Source organism: Mesoplodon mirus, assembly GCF_964341445.2.
Source record: "Mesoplodon mirus genome assembly, chromosome: 4".
NCBI lineage: Eukaryota > Metazoa > Chordata > Mammalia > Artiodactyla > Ziphiidae > Mesoplodon > Mesoplodon mirus.
Genome location: NC_138979.1, coordinates 100597235 through 100606013, shown reverse-complemented (window position 1 = coordinate 100606013; position 8779 = coordinate 100597235).

Genomic DNA, 8779 nt, shown 5'->3' with positions numbered 1-8779 from the left:
ATGCCTGTAACAGCTTGTTTCCAGATCTGTCTCCATCACCAGACTGAGACCTCTGGAGAGCAAGGGCTATAGGTGCTGTACCAGAGCACAGTGATTGCCGCTTAATAAATGTCTGTGGAATTAATTGCCTAATCAAAATGTTCATTTTTTTCCCCTCTCAGATTGATACCGCACTTTAAACAATGTTTAACATATTTGAGAGAGGCATATTTATAGAATTTTAGAACCGGGAGGGACCTCACTTTGTCGATGGGATAACCACGGCTCAGAAAAGCCCAATGACCCATATGAGTCCATCAGACGTTGCTGAGATCAGTGCAATTCTCTTTGCAAGAGTTAAATGAACTTTAGGAACATGGACTTTTATTTTACGTTCTGGGAATTCAAATCTGTAAAACTTTAATTTCCAGGTTTAGTAAAATGGTGCTAACAGGCCTCAAGAAGTATTTTAAAGGTGGATAGTATAGGTCGGCATTTGACCCAAGTCTGCCCTCTAAACTTGCAGAAGATACTATCAAGAGAAATCTTACTTTAATGTGTTAAAACTATTCTCATGAGTTTGTGGGACATTTTATTTTTATTTTCCATTACAGGTTTTAGATTTATAGAAAAGTTACAAAGGTAGTACAGAGTTCCTATATACCTGTCACCCAGTGTCAGTTCTCCCTAATGCTGTCATCTTACATTACCACGGTACATTTGTCAAAACAAAGGAACTGGGCTTCCCTGGTGGCGCAGTGGTTGAGAGTCCACCTGCCGATGCAGGGGACACAGGTTCGTGCCCCAGTCCAACGGGAGAGGCCGCAACAGTGAGAGGCCGTGTACCGCAAAAAAGAAAAACAAAACAAAACAAAAAACTAAGGAACTAACACTGTGTATTCCTATTAATGAAACTCCAGACTTTATTCAGATTTCACCAGTTTTCCCACCAATGTCCTTTTTCCATTCCAGGATCCCATCCAGAATACCACATTATGTTTAGTTGTCGTGTCTTCTCTGGTCTTCTCTGGTTTGTGACTGTTTCTTAGTCTGCTCTATGACAGTTTGTTTGTTTTTAGTTTTTATTGGAGTATAGTTGATTTACAATGCTGTGTTCATTTCAGGTATACAGCAAAGTGAATCAGTTATACATATACATATATCCATTCTTTTTTATATTCTTTTCCCATATAGGCCGTTACAGGGTACTGAGCAGAGTTCCCTATGCTATATAATAGGTCCTTATTAGTTATCTATTTTATATATAGTAGTGTGTATATGTCAATCCCAATCTCCCAAATTATCCCTCCCCCCCCTACCCTCTGGTAAGTATAAGTTTATTTTCTACATCTGTGACTCCAGTTCTGTTTTGTAAATAAGTTCATTTGTACCCTTTTTTTTTGGATTCCATATATAAACGATATCATATATTTGTCTTTCTCTGACTTACTTCACTCAATCTCTAGGTCCATCCTTGTTGCTGCAAATGACATTATTTTGTTCTTTTTTATGGCTACCATGATAGTTTTGAAGAGTACTGGTTGGGTATTTTGTAGATTGTCCCTCAAACTGGTTTGGTCTTATGTTTTCCTCATGATTAGCCTGGGGTTATGTATGTGTTTTTGGAAAGCATACCACAAATGCCAAGTGCCCTTCTCATCACATTACATCAGGATGTAAATGATATCCCCATGCTATCACTGGTGAGGTTAACCCTGATCACTTGGTGAAGGTGGTATGTGCCAGGTTTCTCCACTATAAAGTTAGTGTTTTTCCTTTCCATTCTCTATTCTTTAGAAGTGAGTCACTAGGACCGGCCTGGAAGGGAAGAGAGGTTTATCTTCATATAGTATTTGGAATTCTTTCATTAGGGAGATTTATCTCTTATCCTCCCTTTATTTATGGAGATTTTCGTTTAGTAGATAATAAAAATTCCTTGAATTTGTGGGAAGTTAAACTAAAATTATAACTGTATAAGACAGTAAGTTTGGGCCGATATAAAGTAAGCATATGGTGTTGGAATATGAATTTAAGAGATAAACACCTCTTTGGGGGACACCACCATGGCTGAGAGAGATCACATCAATAAACTTTCCAGATTACTGAAATGTATTGCTTCAATCACCAAGAGCTTTTTTTTTTAATATATAAATTTCTCCCATTCTTCTGGCTGCCTTTCTATGGTATATCATATGCTTTTATCTTCTTGAACAGAATATCCTGAACAAAAATTTAGCCTTTTTACAAAAATTGATCATGATACTGAAATTCACAGCAATGATGATGGTTAAACTTGATGACCTCTAAAGCTTTTCCAATCCAAGTTTAACAACTATCAGACAAGATTAATGAAGTTACGTCCCCACATAACCAAAGACTTCTTGTTTTAAACCTAAGGTTTTTACTTTGGGCTGGGGTACAGTGGTCTCAGCCTTACTTCTAGATCAGAAAGAAGCAACAGGTGTTCACACAGGAGCAGGCAGGACAGCTCATACAAATCACGCAGGGAGGTTGTTAAAAGCCAGATTCTGATTCAGGCCTGAGATTCTGCATTTCTAACAACCTCCCAGGTGATGCAGTGTTGCTGGTCTATAGATCATTCTTTGAGTGACAAGGACCCAGGGAACCCTACATACCCAACTTTGTCATCTGGCTGTTGGCAAGGCTTTAGGAGGCCAGGAAGTTCCTGGGACAGGGCAGAACTTTTCTCTCATGCTGCAAAGAGCTTTGAATAGACATGGATCGTTCACAAAGTACAGTCAGAGCTTAGAAAAAGAAGGAGCTAGGTGACCAAAATAAATAACTCATTCTTCTAAAATAAGCCAAAGGAGGGAAAGAGAATTCTCTTCCTTAAGAGAACTACTTTAGAGGCAAACAGTTCTTGGACTTTCTGGTTCCTTTGATGTTGAAAAGAAGCACCCAGACTACATCAAAAGGACAATAAGCTAGTTTTACATAAAGATCAGTTTTGTGGAGAGAGGTCCACTTCCAGAACTTGAGGCTTCTTATCCTAAAATTACACTTGAGGATTTTAGGATGACACTAATGTACATTTTATATGATTGCTTCTATTTTCTTACAAACACAAGGGGGGTTTGTCTGTCCTTCAAGATCTAAGCCACAGCAGCCAAACCCTTAGTTGCTTTCAAATTAAGCTAATATGACATATGGAATCTACTTATTTAAATCTAAAGTCATTCCTCACTATCCAAGGGGGATTGGCTTCAGGAGCCCTGTGGATTCCAAAATCCATGGATGCTCAAGTCAGGGTTTCTTTCAAGTCCTAGTCTTTCACCACTCCATTTCCATAGCTCAGAAAGATATTTTGCATACATTTCAAAATGCTTATCACTGTTTACAATGTCATTAATAAAGCTGATTCTGCCAACTTGTGCCTAACCCTTGAGCAAGTTGCAGCTTTAATGTTATATCAAGTAATCATCAGAGGAAAAATAGCTGAGGTTTGACCTCATTTCTTGAGTAGATATGTTTGTGGTTGTCAGCTAGCTAAGCTAGTGGTGTAGTTAATATTATACAGAGTTATTGCTAAACTCTTTTTCTCCCCAGATAATGACTAAAAATCAAAGTTTATAGCATGAATTATTACCAGTTGATAAGATTCTGAATTTATCATACTGGCTAACAAATATTACGTGAGTTGATTTAATTAATTAATTAATATATTTTAAATTGTTTGGCCACACTGCGAAGCATGTGGGATCTTACTTCCCCCACCAGGGTTCCAACCCGCACCCACTGCAGTGGAAGCACGGAGTCGTAACCACTGGACTACCAGGGAAGTCTGCAGAGTTGATTTTAGATGAAAAAATGACTCTGGTATCATTGACTGAATTATAAAAGGTAAAGAAGAAAAATGTTGACTGCTGCCTGAAAAAATTTAGCTTGGTAAATATATATCTAAGACAGTGGCAGGCACTATGGCAGGGTGAGGTGCAGCCAGCATAGTAGTGGGAACATGGGCTCTAGAGCTGTACTTCCAGGTTTGAAGTCTGACTCAACCATTTGTTGGCTGTATGACCTTGTGAAGTTGTTTAAACCCTCTGGATCTCAGCTTTCTTGACTGTAACAGGAATAATACTAGTACATAACTCACAGAGTTGTTATGATGATTAAATAATATATGTAAAGCACCACTCACTACATGTTCGCTATTGTTATTCTTATTCATAGGAACTGGGGGACTTCCCTGGTGGCGCAGTGGTTAAGAATCCACCTGCTAATGCAAGGCACACAGGTTTGATCCCTGGTCTGGGAAGATCCCACATGCCGTGGAGCAACAAAGCCCATGCGCCACAACTACTGAAGCCCGCATGCCTAGAGTCCGCGCTCGGCAACAAGAAAAGCCACCGCAATGAGAAGCACGTGCACCTCAAGGAAGAGTAGCCCCCTCTCGCCACAACTAGAGAAAGCCTGCGAGCAGCAACGAAGACGCAGCGCAGCCAAAAATAAATAAAATAAATTTATTTAAAAAAAGAAAAAGGAACTGGGGCTTCCCTGGTGGCGCAGTGGTTGAGAATCCGCCTGCCGATGCAGGGGATATGGGTTCGTACCCCGGTCCGGGAGGATCCCACATGCCGCGGAGAGGCTGGGCCCGTGAACCATGGCCGCTGAGCCTGCGCTGCCGAACCCTGTGCTCCGCAATGGGAGAGGCCACAACAGTGAGAGGCCCGCGTATCGGGGAAAAAAAAAAAAAAAGGAAGTGAAATGGGGAGAAGGGGAACTAGTCAAGACAGGAAGGCAAGTGTGGCCACATTAAGAAAAAGATGCTGAGAGCAAGTCCAGAAGTGGGGAAGATAATACTTTCTACATCTGCTTCCTACATCAGGTATTCTCTGGACGTGACTACAACACTCTTGTATATAACTCTTCACTATTTGCATGTGTGTTTGTGTGTGGGTGTAATATTTCAAAGTGATTTCATTTGATTATCAGCCATCTAGGGAGGTAAAATCTCTTATGCAATCTAGCAAATACTGCTGACTCTCACAGTATGTGGGTAAGGCAAGCACAGGATGGACCCTCAGAGTACCAAAGTACAGTGCAGGAGAGCACAGTAGAGCATAGCTGGCCATCCCTTCCTGTCTGGATTACCAGAAGTGTTGTTGGGCTCTTTATATGTCACTGGAGATGTCATGTGGGGCTATTTTCTTTCCCAAGATGACCTTATTGTACATTTCCTGAAAGCATTATATTTGATGATCCTCACAGCTTCACATTCATCAAATATATTGGGTTGGCCAAAAAGTTTGTGCGAGTTTTTCTGTAAGATGTTACAGAACGAACTTTTGGCCAACCCAATACTTCATGTTCCTTGGTAGTAAGCATATTTTGCATGCCTCACCCAGCCTTAGCTATGTATCAGAAAGTAGCCATTTAAAGCACTTTCTCTGTTTAGTCCTGAGAGATACTTGAATTGCTATTTTGTTTTGTTTGTTTTTGCTATGATAGCAAGGCAATATCCTATAGAACCATGCCCCAAAAATATTTCAAATAGAATTAATGGACCGGTAGAAATGACAATATGGTGATGATCAGAACATAATCTCTAGCTGAGTAATAGGAAACATGTGTCAAAGAAGTTATTGGCTTATTGTTATTAATTAAAACAATAATTAACATTGGCCACTTACCATGTGCCTGGCAGTATGCCAAGTGTTTTATGTGACTGTAATCAACGTGATATTGCAATATGCCCAGCTATAGCAAACAGGAGGAGTTTAATAGATACTTGTTGAGTAAATAAATCTGTGAGATAGGAATTACTTTTATCAATTTTACAAATGATGAAAATTAGGTTTAGAATTTTAAGCTTTGCCTAAGGTCACATAACTAATAAGTAACAAGTGAACCTAGCTGGTAAACTGAAATTTGATTGTAGCATAACATAGTGTAGTGGTTCAGAGTGGGAACCACAGAGCTAGTTTTGAATCCTAGCTCTGCCACTTACTAACTGTGTGACCTTGGGGGAGTTACTTAGCCTTTCTGTGCCTCAGTTCCTTCATCTGTAAATTAGAAATAATAATCCCAACCTCCCAAGGTTATTGGGAGGATTAAATGAGATCACACATGTAAAGCACTTAGAACTGTGACTGGCACCCTCTAAATATAGCTATTACTGTTTAGTAGAGCCTTATATTACATACCAATAGAGTTTTCTACTTTTCAAAAGAAATTTTTATACATTATCTCATAACGTCCTTATAAGGATGTTATGAACAATAATCATTACAATTAAGATAATAGAATCTCATGGAGTATAATCAATAAAAATATTGAATCACTATGTTGTACACCTGAAACTAATATAATATTCTAAATCAACTATACTTCAATTTAAAAAATATGATCTCGGGCTTCCCTGGTGGCGCAGTGGTTGAGAGTCCGCCTGCCAATGCAGGACACACGGGTTCGAGCCCTGGTCTGGGAAGATCCCACATGCCACGGAGCAGCTGGCCCTGTGAGCCACAATTACTGAGCCTGCGCGTCTGGAGCCTGTGCTCCGCAACAAGAGAGGCCGTGATAGTGAGAGGCCCGCGCACCACGATGAGGAGTGGCCCCCACTTGCCACAACTAGAGAAAGCCCTCGCACAGAAACGAAGACCCAACACAGCCATAAATACATAAATAAAAATTAAAAAATAAAAAATATGATCTCACTTAATCCTCATAATAATCCATTTTATAGATTACAAGAATCAGGCTCAGAAAGGTTAAATGGATTGCTAAAGATCATACAGCAAGTAGTTAGGCCCTGCTGAGAAAACATAGAATGAAAGATTAACACACAGTGTCAACTCTTAAAATAAGAAGGGAGTAGAAGGAAGACAGGTAGGAAAACAACTAGCTCATTCAAGGCATAATGAAGCCATGTACTAAAAGGAGTGCAGTTTACATGCTGAGGAAAGCCAAAGGAAGAATTGATTAATTCTGTCTAGAGGTGGTATGTTTGCCTAGAATCCATCCCAGTGGCACCAAAGCAGGTCAGACACTGTTTCATGGCAATGAAACATATTGAGTCTGCTTGAAGTCAGAAAAGTTTGAGGGTGTGAGAGTAGCAGAGAAACATGGAAAGAAGTTTCCCAAGGAAAACTTTGAAAAATGCCTAAGCATTCATGACCACTCCCACACATTTTTTTGGACGTGGGAGGGAAACAGTGACCTTCATTTCAAAGGACAAATGAAGTATTCAGCACCGAAGATAATGTGAACAATGTGGGAAGTGAGTTATACATGGCCTGAGGCATGTAGAAATTATGTGAAAATAAGTACTATATATCAACAGATTGTTTCATACACCTGGGTATGAATCTTGGGAAAACCTAGAACCACAGTTGAGCACACTTCAGACTCAAATTTTACAGCCTTAGGGCTTATTTGGTTCTGGACTCCCTCTAGTGGTTCAACCTTTGGTGCTTTAATTGGTACTCTTCAGTTCGTTGAATCATCAAATTTTGGGTCATATTAAAAACAAGCAAAAGGACCACACAACTCCTGAGTGGTTTCCCACAAGAATAAAACTATGTGATTGAATGGTATGATAATGTGGCTATTAAGGTAGTTGAAATAATTGTGTTTCAAATGGTCTGACCTAAAGGGACACAGTGGATTTCACTGGCTGACTAGAAAAGCCAGTTATAGTTCTGCTGAGAATGTGTAGATAATAGCTGAAGGTCCAGGAACAGCATTTCTGTTTGCTTTTGTTTGCAACCTAAGGTGAGAATTCAACCTTTTAGGGATAGAGAGAAGTGACTGTTTTCTGGGTATATGGGTCCTACAAGGTCAGAGAATTCTAGCTTGACCTTGTATAAAGTCAACCTTTCAGACCAACCCAAAGCAACATGTGGTTTCCTTCATATCATATCCCTAATATTGCAGCCTATACATCTGTTTTAAACCAAATTCAGAAAATTCTAAGAGTGATTTAACTTTATTTGCTTCCCTATATTGGCTTTGGTTATGCCCCTTGGCTATGTCTCCTGCTTCTTGCACATGACCACATGAGAAGGCAGACTCTTGTGTTCACTCTATTAAACCTGCACTTCCTGGCCAGTTCTGCATTACAGATATACATAAATCTGCCAACTCTTTAATATGACAGCCCTTTGCATATTTAGGACAGTTATCATGTCCTGTCTTCTTTCCCTTTTTTGGATCCCCAAAGCTTCTTGGAACCAGAATAAAAGAACCTCTGTGAGGTAGAGGTATCATAATTGAATAACTTAATGGGCATTTTGTTCACATCTTCAGAGGTAAAAACATTGGCTTTTTAAAAAAATTTTTATTGAACTATAGTTGATTTACAATGTTGTGTTAGTTTCAGGTGTACAGCAAAGTGAATCAGTTGTGCATACACACGTATCCATTCTTTTTTAGATTCTTTTCCCATATAGGTTATTACAGAATATTGAGTAGAGTTCCCTGTGCTGTACAGTAGGTCCTTATTAGATATCACTTTTATATATAGTAGTGTGTATACGCTAATCACAATCTCCTGATTTATTCCCCCCCCACCCCGCCTTCACCTTTGGTAACCATAAGTTTGTTTCCTCCGACTGGGACTCTATTTCTGTTTTGTAAATAAGTTCATTTGTACCCTTTTTTTAGATTCTACGTAAAAGAGATATCATATGATATTTATCTTTCTCTCTCTGATTTAGTATGATAATCTCTAGGTCCATCCGTGTTGCTGCAAAAAAAAATTGGCTTTTTATTTCAGAAAATACAAAGCTGTTCTTGAAAAGTCTGAGTTTAGAGTCTTTGTTCTCCAAAGAGAATAGAA